The sequence below is a fragment of the Harmonia axyridis genome, chromosome 6 (assembly GCF_914767665.1).
Source record: "Harmonia axyridis chromosome 6, icHarAxyr1.1, whole genome shotgun sequence".
NCBI lineage: Eukaryota > Metazoa > Arthropoda > Insecta > Coleoptera > Coccinellidae > Harmonia > Harmonia axyridis.
This window is the reverse complement of record NC_059506.1, coordinates 35,379,449-35,395,128: the sequence shown is the minus strand read 5'-3', so window position 1 is coordinate 35,395,128 and position 15,680 is coordinate 35,379,449. Positions and strand designations below refer to the sequence as shown.

At 36.5% G+C, this 15,680-nt stretch overlaps 1 protein-coding gene across 3 annotated transcripts in view; it reads right to left on the bottom strand.

Moving 5' to 3' along the window:
• Positions 1-15,680, bottom strand: part of LOC123682273 (protein lozenge-like) — a 59,814-nt gene that overhangs the window by 2,342 nt on the left and 41,792 nt on the right. The gene's annotated exons all lie outside the window — the stretch shown is intronic.

The following is a 15,680-nucleotide window of genomic DNA, read 5'->3' as shown; positions in this document are numbered from 1 at the left end:
GAATGCTACATTCATCATTGGTGATATCAAATTCTTCCTCACTACTACAAAAGTACTTCAAGTAGCTGTTGTTTCATCGTTAACACTCTATGTTTACCTCCTCCTAAAGGGTGTTTGTTTTAGAGCTATAGAACTTTAAATTGCAATAAAACAACGATAGATTATTCGATTGACATGAATTATATTTATCCGCAAGATAATCTTGTGGCATTAGATACATTTTAAATATGATTTCTGGCATATGACCGCCACGGCTGGCTCGGATGTAGTCCAATCTGGACGTCCAATTTTCGATGACTTTTTCCAACATTTGTGGCCGTATATCGGCAATAACACGGCGAATCTTGTCTTCCAAATGGTCAAGGGTTTGTGGCTTATCCGCATAGACCAATGACTTTACATAGCCCCACAGAAAGTAGTCTAGCGGTGTTAAATCTCAAGATCTTGGAGGCCAATTCATAGGTCCAAAACGTGAAATTGGGCGGTCACCAAACGTGTCTTTCAATAAATCGATTGTGACACGAGCTGTGTGACATGTTGCGCCGTCTTGTTGGAACCACAGCTCCTGGACATCATGGTTATTCAATTCAAGAATGAAGAAGTTAGTAATCATGGCTCTATACCGATCACCATTGACTGTAACGTTCTGGCCATCATCGTTTTTGAAGAAGTACGGACCAATGATTCCACCAGCCCATAAAGCGCACCAAACAGTCAGTTTTTCTGGATGTAACGGTGTTTCGACATACACTTGAAGATTAGCTTCACTCTAAATGCGGCAGTTTTGTTTGTTTACGTAGCCATTCAACCAGAAGTGCGCTTCATCGCTAAACAAAGTAAAATGGACGTAGTGCGCGATACGTATTCCGCACAGAACCATTATTTTCGAAATGAAATTGCACTATTTGCAAGCGTTGTTCAGGCGTGAGTCTATTCATAATGAATTGCCAAACCAAACTGAGAATAAATCACTTGACAGCTGTTAAATCGGTCGCCATCTTGAACAGTAATGCCAAATTAAAGTTATATACCTCGAAAAAAACACCCGTTATATGGAGAAATCTGCGGCTGAGGCTCATCGAATACTCTCAAATGTCTATGGTGAGGTGGGAATTAGTAAAGCCTTTTTTATCTGAGTGCTAAATTCGTTATTGGTGACATCAAATTCTTCATTACTAAAAACGTACTTCAAGTAGTTCTAGCTGTTCGAGAATCCAAGTAGTCGTTGTTTCATCGTTTACCAACTCCTATATGTCACCAAATGATCTGCCACCCGTTCTTCTTACAAATTCAACTGCCCATTCAAATGAAATTTATGTAGGACACACAGCAGCATACACATCCGCTGTTGAAAATGCAATTCGAGAAAACAATTCGCCAAACAATCGAACATTTTGTTTTGATCGCTCTTTAGAGGTCATTGGAAATGAACGAGGTGAAAACGCCATAGCGTCAACGTCTTTAGTGTCTTTTGTCTTCGATGGAAATTATAATTTTGCATTCTTCGAATATTACGATCATACTTTCTATATATTCATCGAGGTGCTATTAACATACAATGAAATATATTCGAGTTGAATTCTCGTCCAGAATACTAACAGGTTCTATCCAGTTCAACATCCACCTGTTTATCCACAAGATCTTGGGGATTTTGTGTTTTCCCTATAACACAGGTGTAGGATGGAAAATTCCCAGTTTTCGATTATTCATGATCACAGTTATAATCGGAAAGTATGGTTTAGGTAATAACAAGTGGTATTTATGGATTTTTACGCGATTCTAGGAAAAATTGAAGGCAGGTTTGCTACCATATGTAACCGCTGTTTTTGCGTACTCGTTCCAAGACTGTGCGAGTGTAATTTTCAGATTTCCAGCTCAAAGTGGTATTGAAATATTGAATATGAGTCATTGATGAAGATTTCGACAGGTCAAAAACATAAAAATTACTGAAAAAAGTAGATAGGCGTACAACTTCGCTTCCGCCGTTTTTTTTTCTCTAATTCTGTGGTTATACCGTTCATTCTTCCACATCTTGTAGAACAAAATCGTGCGAGAATATATCAGAAACGCACAGTTTTCATGGTTAGATTTTATTATTCTATGTTGGCACTCCGAACTTTCCGCTACGGCTTTATCTGTCAATTCATCAAATTGCCTTGAAGAACCAACATTTTTCAATGCAAAAATCACTAAATTATATTTGAGGAAATATTTCATTAATTTCAATGAAAATGCAATGAATTAGAGAAAATAATGTATAATACTCGTACAGAAGGCTCATTCTACCACTCGTTCATTCCAAAACTCGCCACTTCGTGGCTCGTTTTTGAATTTTGAACTCGTGGAAGAATATATCAATGCCTTCTGCACTAGTATTATAAATAACTATTCCGAAATTCGAGGCTTTATTGTAAAAAGCATTTATGATTCAAAGTATTGTCCATCGCTGGCCACTACTTTCTTCCATCTTTCAGGCAGCGTACGAATCCCGCGTTGAAAAAACTGGTCATCTTTTGAAGCGATACACGAATCGATCCAATTTGTTACTTCTTCATAAGACCGGAAGTACAGGTCAGGTACCATTAATGGAAACAAGTAATACGGCGAATGGAGAAGGACTTTCCATTTCAACATTTCCAAGTATGTCTTGACCACTTTCGTAACAAGGGGTCGAACATTGTCATGCTGCAAAATCACTTCATCATGTCTCTCGTTGTATTGCGACCGTTTGTCTTTCAATGCTCCACTCAAACGCATTAATTGTGTTCGATAACGATCGCCTGTGATTGTTTCAGTCGGTTTTAACAACTCATAATACACTACGCTGAGCTGGTCCCAACAAATACTGAGCATGACCTTGGAACCGTGAATATTAGGTTTGGTCATCGACGTGGGAGCATGGCCAGGATATCTCCATGATTTTCTGCGCTTAGGTTCATCGTAATGAATGCATTTTCGTCTCCAGTTACAATGCAATGCAGAAATCCCTTCCATATTTGCCTTGCAAGCAGTTGTTCACAACAAACAAACGCCGTTCAACATCTCTCGGCTTCAACTCGTACGGCACCCAATTTCCTTGTTTCTGAATCATTCACATGGATTTCAGGCGTTTTGAAATGGCTTGTTGCGTCACTCCCAATGATCCTGCCAATTCTTGTTGCGTTTGACACGAGTCTTGATCAAGTAATGCCTCCAATTCTGCATCTTCGAAAACTTTCTCTCTTCCGCCGCCATGCTGCCCTTCGACGTCAAAATCACTGTTCTTGAAGCGTTTGAACCAGTCTAGGCAATTTTTCCACTAATAGCGACCTCGCCATAGTTATTTGAGAGCATTCGATAAGCCTCAGCCGTAGATTTCTTCATATTAAATCAGAAAATTAAAACCTTCCGCAAATGACGAGAATTTGGCTCGTAAGCTGACATGTTAAATCGAGAATAACTTTATGATGCAGAGACAAATCGACTAATATTTCGATGGCGTTATGTTTATAAATACCTAAGCTTATAGTATGACATTTACGATCTATTTATTTCGACTACCACTTACCGCTTCAGCCATATATTGCAAAATCGACCTATTTTCTATTTGCCAGTGTCTATCTTTAACACGCGCTCAATTTGAAATTAGACTACTAATCACAAAACTGTCAGAGGAGTTTTTGTAGTACTGAATCTCATCTTTCTAACGCCATCTGGTGGAACCTTATCGGATTCATACAACACGAGGTACAGATAACTAAAGCCATCTATTGAAAAAATAATGGATTTCTTTTTACTACACCTAATACTAATATTCATGCTACGTTACTCAGCATTTATCAAATCATTTTGCTCCCCCAGTTACAGAATATCTTGCGTAAGTAGACCATTTAAATCTTCGAGGAAGCAACTGTGACTCACGCGTGGAATTTATATCAATGTATCATACTTAAAGGAGCCTACAAGCGGTAGATTCTGATGGATCCATATCGTCTCTAATTTCGAATCGTTACCGAACTTCCCAAAACCTTCCAGGAAGTTATAGAACGATTTCCAAGAACCAGAAACGAACGTTCCATATCAAGATCGAAGAAATATACAGGACGCGCAGGCATTTTTACTATCAGTTTTCATATCCGGCCTCCTGGATAAAAGTATCTTGCGAAATATCCTATGACAACTAAAAGTGATAATTCGATTAAATTTTAAAAGAAGGACATGGTAAATTGTTATCGCCTTTTCGATTCGAAAATAAGCGTGACTTATCAGGCGATAAGAGGGCTTGTTTTTTCGTAGTTTTCCATGGAAAACACGCGATAGAGTGTCAGCGCCGTTGAGGAAAACTGTTGGGGAATTGATAGTTGTGATCCAAAATAGGAATAATCATCGTCTTGGACTTCCTCGAAATTATTTCGTTGTTTCCTTTGTTTATCTTCAGGGTTTTAACTACTAATTGAATTTTTGTTTGGGAAATACCTGCTAGCAACTGTTTTGGGAAAAATGATTCAATCAATCGATCTTTGTTAACCTCATAAGACATATTATATGGTTTTCCAATAAGAGGTTTCATTTTGAATAGCCCGCTAACTCGACAGCTGTCACTTTTAAAGCTGTCATCTTTTGACATTTGACAAGTAAAAACACCGCCATTACTAATAATGTAACGATATACTCTTCAACAACGCTTTGAAATTGTTAACATTCACTATAAACATGCAAAACTGAAGCACTTTTGAGTCATCGTGAAGCACCTTCTTGACCGGCAATAGCTGAACTGGTGAAAAATTTAGAGCTGTTGGGGCGAATTAGTAATGTGAAGAATCGAAACCGTGTGTGTTGCTCAAGAACAACTGAGAATATTGCTGCTGAAGCTCGTAGTGTTGAGGAAGACCCAGGTTTGTGGATTCCTCGTCAATCTTGGACTTGGAGCCCTTTCTTAACAGGCTAAATGAAAAGTCCCCAGTCTACCATAGTAAAACACATTTTTTTTTTGGCAAAATTCGATTTTATTATTCAACATAGTTGCCTTCGAGGGCGATACAGCGATTGTAGCGATCTTCCAACTTTTCGATACCATTACCAAAGATGTTATGGAAAAAAACTCAAAAAAAATCTAAATTCAACACCGTGTATCTCGAAAAGAAAGCGTTTGCGGGCCCATGTTCATGGGAATTTTTTTTCTTCAGATGATCCAAAGAATCTGCCATTTCCCTTTATACCTTCAATGGTAAATAAATATATTGATATTTTGGAACAACCTGTATGAAGATTGAATTGAAATAGTTTAAACAAGATTAGGCCGAACATTCTTCTTTGTTAAAAAGTATTTTACAATCAACTTCTTCATCTTATATAGGGTGTTTTTTTTCGAGGTATATAACTTTAAGTTGGCATTACTGTTCAAGATGGAGACCGATTTAACAGCTGTCAAGTGATTTATTCTCAGTTTGGTTTGGCAATTCATCATGAATAGATTCACGCCCGAACAACGTTTACAAAGAGTGCAATTTCATTTCGAAAATAATGGTTCTGTGCGGAATACGTATCGCGCACTACGTCCATTTTATTTTGTTTAGCGATGAAGCGCACTTCTGGTTGAATCGCTACGACAACAAACAAAACTGCCGCATTTGGAGTGAAGCTAATCCTCAAGTGTATGTCGAAACACCGTTACAACCAGAAAAACTGACTGTTTGGCGCGCTTTATGGGCTGGTGGACATTGGTCCGTACTTCTTCAAAAACGATGATGGCCAGAACGTTACAGTCAATGGTGATCTGTATAGAGCCATGATTACTAACTTTTTCATTCCTGAATTGAACAACCATGATGTCCAGGAGCTGTGGTTCCAACAAGACGGCGCAACATGTCACACAGCTCGTGCCACAATCGATTTATTGAAAGACACGTTTGGTGACCGCCTAATTTCACGTTTTGGACCTGTGAATTGGCCTCCAAGATCTTGTGATTTAACACCGCTAGACTACTTTCTGTGGGGCTATGTAAAGTCATTGGTCTATGCGAATAATCCACAAACCCTTGACCATTTGGAAGACAGCATTCGCCGTGTTATTGCCGATATACGGCCACAAATGTTGGAAAAAGTCATCGAAAATTGGACGTCCAGATTGGACTACATCCGAGCCAGCCGTGGCGGTCATATGCCAGAAATCATATTTAAAATGTAATGCCACAAGATTATCTTGCGGATAAATAAAATTCATGTCAATCGAATAATCCATCGTTGTTTTATTGCAATTTAAAGTTCTATAGCTCTAAAAAAAAACACCCTTCACTAGTTACACTTAAGAACGGTTTGATGGATTTTTGGGATCTTTGATCCGTTGGAAATTGTCTCTGATTGAAATGTAAGAATGTAAACATGTAATGTAAAAAAAAAGAAACATTATAGAAGACGAAGAGATCACAATTGATCCACTGAAAGGTGGTTTTGCATTTAAAAGAAGGTTGAAATGATTATTTTGATGAGAAACAGTGATACCAAAATCTCTAAATTTTCGAGCTACAGAGTGTTAACGTTTCAAGAAAAAAATATCCTGTACAATAAAACATCGGGGTTGGATATCTTTTGCTCTCATACCTCCACCGGTTTCAGGTGTTCCAACCAACCCTTCATCAACTTGTTTTCTTGTTTTTGATGCAAATAAGCAGGAATCACAACTTCCTCAAGTCTACGAAACTGACCCCAAGGTAGATTTTATGGTTTCTTGAACAATATCGGCTTACCTTAACACACGCCTCGTTCAAAATTCCCATGAAATTTAACTCTTTCAATACGCAAAGAAAAAAAAATCGATGGGTGCTTTTGAAAGCGATATCATAACGTATCGCTATATGATCATTACGTTGAGGGTATTGCACATGAGTGTGTAAAGAGACAACATTATCATTATATAGATTCGGCTTCAGTTTCAGTGATCATCAAACATTTAGCTATAATAGACTCATAGAGTACTAAACATAAATAGAGGAAGTATACGCAATTTTTACATGTCCCCAACATGGTTAGATTACGTTGTCGGATTGTGTGATATATTTTCAAATCCACAATTTTACTATATCGTCATGAATGTATATTACATTGAATGAAATAAAATTTATTTTAGTGATTCCCCATTAAATATGCAAGTTTGAATATTTGGAATCCGATATTTTTCCTAATTGTTGAATTTATAATAAGCCGAATATTTATTATTTTCTCAATCTACCTGCATAAATCCAAGGTTTGGCAACTTTTGCTCTCCTATTGTCATCGGTTGTTTCACGTCGTTTGGCGCGCTTGAAGTTTGTTTTATGAATTTCTGATATATTTAGGTATTTATTTCAATATATTTGGATTAATATGAAACGTTGATTCACTATGGGACATAAGAAGTGCGTTCTTTGTGGAGAAACTCGCGAATTGAGTGAAATATCGTATCACTGATATGTTTTCATTTCTGCGCGCTTCATGTCAAATGTTGGGGACAATATTTCCTTACTGAAAATGTCATATGCTTCCTCTATCTTACTTTATCACTCTGAGAAGATAACCAACCAAAAAGCCATAGAAAAAGAAATCGCATGGGAATATACCTGACAGACAAAATAAATACATCAATTTCTTTGGCTGTTATTAGAGCAAAATCACGATTTACACACCTCTCTAATCGCTTAACTCCATTTCGAGCTGAGCTACTTTTCTTACAAAAATTGCCTCGATTCCATAGCAAAAACGTCGTCAAGTTTCACAATGACCAGAGACGCAATTGAAATCAAACAATAAAAATAATAAAAATAAGAAATCGTTCGGATCTATCGGTTGTAATTGGCAGAACTGCGATCTGGGCTGTTTCTAGAACGAGCACAGGAATCACAGAGCATGAAAATCGAAAGTTTGGTAGTTTGTCAACCGTTTATGTCCGAGCAATGGATGCAGCTAGTATATATATATATATATATAATGAGTCGACGACTGACGAATTTAGGAGTGAGAAGTTTTCTAGTTCATACTTCACATAATATGTTATTAAAAATTAAAAAAAAAATTAAAAACTCTTTCATGGGAATATTGTATCAATTTATTGATTGATTCGACTATGTAGATTACGAAAATGCTTGCAGATGGGCGGTCAGTACATTATTCCATAAATTATAGGTAAAAATCTGAAATTTTCAAAGAAAAAATCGGTAATTTTCCCGAAGCTGCCACTTTTTCTGGACATGGGCTACGCACTTGAAACCGCACTATGTTTTAGAGCGGAACTTGAAGTTTGAAAAACGTTTTTATTTGAGGAGTCTGTGACGAATAATTCAGAAGATATAACGATTTTCAGAGGCAAATTCAATTTTTTCCTAAATTTCGAGTTGAAATTTCCTCAAAACCGGGAGCTCTATGAAGAATCGGTGAGCGGTGCCATAATTGACGATCTCTGATTAGCCGAATTTCGATCTCACCTGAAAAATTTACTGTCCAAAAGTTTTCGTAAAATTTCTATATGAATTTTTTGAAAAATAAAAGTTCCTTCATGGGACTATTGTATCATTTCATTGATTGATTCGACTATGTAGATTACGAAAATGCTTGCAGTTGGGCGATCAGTACATTATTTATAGGCAAAAATCTGAAATTTTCAAAAAAAAATTGATAATTTTCTCGAAGCTCGTCACGTCTTCTGGACATAAGCTACGCAGCTGAAACCTCACTATGTTTTAGATCACAACTCGATCTCTAAAAAACGTTTTGATTTGAGGGGTCTCCAACAAACATTTAGGAGATATAACGATTCTAGTATAGAAATTCAATTTTTTCTGTTTTTCCCAAATTTCGAGTTCAAATTTCCTCAAAAGTGTGAGATCTACGGAAAAGCAATTACGTCAGAATTGACGTTCCCTAATTAGCCGAAAATTTTCTTGTCGAAAAATTACACCATTTTCGAAAACTGATCATAGGATTGAGTTAGACCCATAAATATTCTTGTTCAGGAGGTCATATTCTATAACATACGAAAAATCCACCGGTGACAATTTTTCCATTAGGCTGCTGCCATGTCCTTCGAAAATAATGAGATGAATCAGTCTCAAGGATCCCCAAAAACCCACCACCCAAATGGCAATTTAAGCAATAACTTTTCGCAAAGCTCGCTAATCACAATGATCAACCTAATGACATTCGCTGGTCCAGGATATAGTCATCAAAAACAGTTCCGCTATTTGACATATGTCATGCTCCACGTCATACCTACCACTTAAAACTTTTAAACATGGCTGTTTTTCCCCAAAAATTCGGCAACAACGTGTGTGGCTTTGCCTCCTTTCAAATCGATTTGTTCAAAATTGTAGTTTAGTCGGAGGTAGGCGAAGATCTAACCTAGAATTAAATTGACCTCCCTCGTAGAAGCGGTGTTTACGATTGAGCCGTTTGATGTTTCGGCTTCTGGGAAGACGGTCTCGCTGATAGTTGCTTAATTTATTTCTTCGGGAAGCATGTGACGTCCCTGAGATTTGCCATTTAGGTGTTTGGGCGGTGGGTGATGATTGTCTTCTTCAGAATTTGAAGTCGTTTATAGACTGTTGCTCGCCTTGGTGGAATCGGAAATCGGCTTGTTTGATGTTTACCCTTTGGGTTTATAGGAATTTGATTTCGAGGCGTTCGTCTTTTATTTAAAGTTTCGTAAGTTAATAGTACGTCTTATTCTAATTCATCTTATTATAACACCTTGTAAAGGGTGTTTTTTTTAGAGCTATAGAACTTTGAATTGCAATAAAACAACGATGGATTATTCGATTGACATGAATTTTATTTATCCGCAAGATAATTTTGTGGCATTACATTTTAAATATGATTTCTGGCATATGACCGCCACGGCTGGCTCGAATGTAGTCCAATCTGGACGTCCAATTTTCGATGACTTTTTCCAACATTTGTGGCCGTATATCGGCAATAACATGGCGAATGTTGTCTTCCAAATGGTCAAGGGTTTGTGGCTTATCCGAATAGACCAATGACTTTACATAGCCCCAAAGAAAGTAGTCTAGCAGTGTTAAATCACAAGATCTTGGAAGCCAATTCACAGATCCAAAACGTGAAATTAGGCGGTCATCAAACGTGTCTTTCATTAAATCGATTGTGGCACGAGCTGTGTGACATGTTGCGACGTCTTGTTGGAACCACAGCTCCTGGACATCATAGTTGTTCAATTCAGGAATGAAAAAGTTAGTAATCATGGCTCTATACGAATCACCATTGACTGTAACGTTCTGGCCATCATCGTTTTTGAAGAAGTACGGACCAATGATTCCACCAGCCCATAAAGCGCACCAAACAGTCAGTTTTTCTGGATGTAACGGTGTTTCGACATACACTTGAGGATTATCTTCACTCCAAATGCGGCAGTTTTGTTTGTTGACGTAGCCATTCAACTAGAAGTGCGCTTCATCGCTAAACAAAATAAAATGGAAGTAGTGCGCCATACGTATTCCGCACAGAACCATTATATTCGAAATAAAATTGCACTTATTGCAAGCTTTGTCAGGCGTGAGTCTATTCATGATGAATTGCCAAACCAAACTGAGAATAAATCACTTGACAGCTGTTAAAACGGTCGCCATCTTGAACAGTAATGCCACCTTGAAGTTATATACCTCGAAAAAAAATACCCGTTATTAATACTGAAATTTGTATTTTTAATTTCATATAAGAACCTGACCTTTCACTGCATCTGAATCCCTATTATTCATGAAATGTCTAGAACAATAAATCAATGTTCTCTTCCAGGAATAACACAATTGATGTATCATCTTCTCAAATCATCTTTGTTCAACATCCTTAACAGATCTTTTTTTCCGCGTTGTCTCGTTTAATATTCCATAGGCTACTTTGACACACATGTTAAGCTACACGTAGGTCATTTCGGATTTGCAAAACGTCTAATGAATATTTTGTATGCAGGTGATGGTCTATAGAGATCTATAAAATATCTTGTGTGAATTTGATAATGATCAGCAATGCAGAATTTCGTATGAGACAGCTTCACAGATGTGCAGGAAATGGCTGGATAATAAAATATATTTTTTTATGACATAATTGCAGAAGGAAACTTATTGATAATTATCACGATATTAGGTCAATTGGAAAGTCTGAATCAGACTGCATCAGACTGTCTGATGCACAGATGTCTGTGCTAATATTAAATCCAAATGATTTTTAGTTAGTACCAACCTTCAAACGATACGTGTCAAAATTTGACAGCAGTCCGACCATTAGTTTGTGAGATATTGCGTTGTGAGTATAGCTATTTTTGTTATTTGAAAAAAGATGAAAAAAAAAGGATTTCGTGTGCTGCTAAAATATTGCTTTTTGAAGGGAAAAAATACAGTTGAAGCAAAATCTTGGTTTGATGAATAGTTTACGGAGTCTGCACCAGGAAAATCAACCATCATTGATTGGTATGCTATGTTTGAACGTGGTGAAATGAGCACCGAAAACGGCGAACGCAAAGGATGCCCAAAAGAGGCTGCAATGACAAAAAAATCAAAAAAGTTCACAAAATAATTTTGGATGACCGTAAAGTGAAGTTGATCGAGATAGCAGACATTTTGAAGATATCATCTGAACGTGTACATCATATCATTCACGAATATTTGAACACAAGAAAGCTGTGTGCAATCGATCAAGAACAACAACGTGTTAATGATTCTGAGCAGTGTTCGAAGTTCAATAAAACTGAATTTTGGCGTCGATATGTGACAATGGATGGAACATGGCTCCTTCATTTCACTCCGGAGTCCAATTGACAGTTAGCTGAGTGGACTGCACACGATGAACCGAGTCGAAAGCGAGAAAAAACACAACAGTCAGCTACCAAGGTTATGGCATCAGTATTCTGGGATACGCAAGGTATAATATTCATTGATTACCTCCAAAAACGCCTGACCATCAGCAGCGATTATAATATAGCGGTATTGGATTGTTTAAAGGATGAAATCGTTAAAAAACAGCCCCATTTGAAGAAAAAAGGTGCTGTTTCTTCAAGACAATGCGACTGAAAACAATAGCAAATTTGCATGAATTGGGCTTCGAATTGCCCTTGCATCTACCGTATTCGCCAGATCTGGCTCCCAGCGACTTTTTCCTGTTCTCAGACCTCAAAAGAATGCTCGCTGGAAAGAAATTTAGCGCCAATGAAGAAGCAATCGGTATCGAAAAGTTGTAAGATCGCTATAATCGCTGTATCGCCCTCGAAGACAACTATAATGAATAATGAAATCGAATTATACCAAAATAAGTTTCAATTGGCCTGTTAGGTCATATATTTCGTCGATGAAATATCAGAAATTGATCGTCCCAGAGGCAAACTTGAAAGGTTGTCGATATCAAATAAAAACGCAAAGTAAACTTCAACTTCAAAACGGATATTGCTTTTTTTAGCAAGCATTGAAAGACGAAGACAGTAAACGATGTACGCGTATTGCCATAATATGATTCACACTTTACATGTTATGATTCACACAAGTCAAGTTCTATTTGCGTAAGATGCCAACTAATTATTTCGAAAATGAGTACTGTTTTATTATGAGATAACTTCATGAGTGTATAATATCTATGTTCGAAATGCCAAATCCTGTAATTATATTAATAGAAAAAAAATTAGTTGAGAATTGAAAAAGTCGACTTTATGAATGTCAGCTGATAATGTAGAAAAAATTGAAAAGATTATAAATGGTAAAATTTATTCACTTCTATTTTTGTTTGTAAAGTATTTCAATAGAATGTTCTGCATTGATAAAATAGTTGACCAAATTTTCTTTGACTCCTTAGGTACTTCCTCATTTTTGTTACATCAATTCCGGTAGAATTTTGCTAATCTAGGGCTGTGTTCAACTTCAGCAATTTGAATTTGATTTATTTTTGTTTTTTTCCTTTTTGTCTGGTAAAACTTTTATTTTGCTCCTTAAAATGACATCCTAGGAAAATTTTAATTTTGACATATAAACTGACACTTTAAAACTCATTGCCGTTTTGAAACGTTTGAAGTGAAACTGTTGATGAAAATTCTATTCTAGCATCATTGTTATTCAATGGAAAAATCGGAGAATTATTAAAAGGATTATTTTTGGGATAAAAACTATTTTTCAAGCGGAATTTTGCTCAAAACATTCTGATAGTCCAATCGGTTCAATTCATAATGATTTTAATGAAATTTGTATTGTTTTTTTGTTTTCAATAATTGTTCGTTACCCATTTTAAATGTAGATTCAGTCGATAACCAATTACATCCGATGATTTTTACAATTTTTTTGATTATATCATATAAAAAAATATCCTATATTACTAAAAGTATATTATAACGCAAAATAATCATATCGAAACAGAAAGTAGAATTATTGGTAGCCAAAATACTCATTTAAATTTACGACAGAACCCTTACAACTGAAAAAAACCTTGACAAACACTAGAAATAGATCAGATTGTAGATTGTAGGACAGATGCAAGAGAACTAAACTGAATCTGACACTAATGACAGTTTTTCACGGTTGCCAACTCAACAACATCAAATGTCCCGATATGGTCGATTGTTCCAGTTTCCTTTCATCATAGACCGACTGAAGAAATCGTATATTTTGTCCGATCAACATCTCCTAATAATTCAATTTTCAATTTCCGGTCTGCTCGATTCCTCGGAGGGGGGCAGAGAGAAAGGGGGTTTGATGACAAGCGGGGGCAGTCATCGTGAGATCTTCTTGTCCAAGAAAAGGCAGTGAATCGTATTACCGAGGTACTATCTTCTTATGGTAGCGCTCCTTACGGTTCAAAATTGATAAATTGAAAGGTATCATTACCGAAGGATCGAAATGATAAAAAGTGGATCTGGCGTCACGCTTGAACACCCTGTCTAAGGACGCTACCGGCCTGCTTTGATATTTTTACCTTTTGTGTATTGTCGTTTTGGATTGTGCGATTGTTTTAACGGGACTTCTTGTATTGATGTTGATGCTCAATCGTGATAAATCTCTTTGATCATTCGATTGATTATAAAAGTAGGGCAATCCAAAAATATTATTAGTAATATAGGATATTTTTTTATATAATTTTTTATATGATATTATAGAAAAATGGTCAAAATCTTTGGATGTAATTCCTTATCTACTATAAATATTTACATTTAATATGTAACGAATAATTGATTGAATTATTGAAACTGAAAAAACGATACAAATTTCATGAATAGGTGATATTAAAATTATTATGAATTGAACTGTTTGAAATATCAGAATACTTTGTGCATTATTCAGCTTGAAAAATAGTTTTTATTACAAAATTATTGAACCTTTAACAATTCTCCAAATTCTCCATTGAATAACAATTCTAGAATAGAATTTATCTATTCCAGTATCGTGATGAGTTCATTACACCTCTGAAAACAGTGTTGTAATTAAATCATTACAGCATTGTTTTCAGTTATATTTTTCGTTTTGTGGTTGACTACACTGACTTCCGATCCTATCAAATTTCAACACGCGTCAATTGTCAATATAATATAATTTGAATATAGTGATTGCAACATTATTCGCAGTTTCTCCTAATTCTGGTGATGTTAAATCGATTTCGTCTGACATAATTCACGAATTTAATGCGTAATTATAAATTATTTCAAAATTCGAAACGAACAATACAAATCCAGTAATCTGTCAATTTTCGTGACAGTTACACCAACAGGCAAGATACAATACAAAAGTCACTAGGATGTAAAGGGTGTTTTTTTAGAGCTATGGAACTTTAAATTGCAATAAAACAACGATGGATTATTCGATTGACATGAATTTTATTTATCCGGAAGATAATCTTGTGGCATTACATTTTAAATATGATTTCTGGCATATGACCGCCACGGCTGGCTCGGATGAAGACCAATCTGGACGTCCAATTTTCGATTACTTTTTCCAACATTTGTGGCCGTATATCGGCAATGACACGGCGAACGTTGTCTTCCAAATGGTCAAGGGTTTGTGGCTTATCCACATAGACCAATGACTTTACATAGCCCCACAGAAAGTAGTCTAGCGGTGTTAAATCACAAGATCTTGGAGGCCAATTCACAGGTCCAAAACGTGAAATTAGGCGCTCACCAAACGTGTCTTTCAATAAATCGATTGTGGCACGAGCTGTGTGACATGTTGCGCCGTCTTGTTGGAACCACAGCTCCTGGATACCATAGTTGTTCAATTCAGAAATGAAAAAGTTAGTGATCATGGCTCTTTACCGATCACCATTGACTGTAACGGTCTGGCCATCATCGTTTTTGAAGAAGTACGTACCAATGATTCCATCAGCCCATAAAGCGCACCAAACAGTCAGTTTTTCTGGATGTAACGGTGTTTCGACATACACTTGAGGATTAGCTTCACTCCGAATGCGGCAGTTTTGTTTGTTGACGTAGCCATTCAACCAGAAGTGCGCTTCATCGCTAAACAAAATAAAATGGACGTAGTACGCGATACGTATTCCGCACAGAACCATTATTTTCGAAATAAAATTGCACTATTTGCAAGCGTTGTTCAGTCGTGAGTCTATTCATGATGAATTGCCAAACCAAACTGAGAATAAATCACTTGACAGCTGTTAAATCGGTCGCCATCTTGAACAGTAATGCCAACTTAAAGTTATATACCTCGAAAAAAAACACCCGTTATAAGAACACC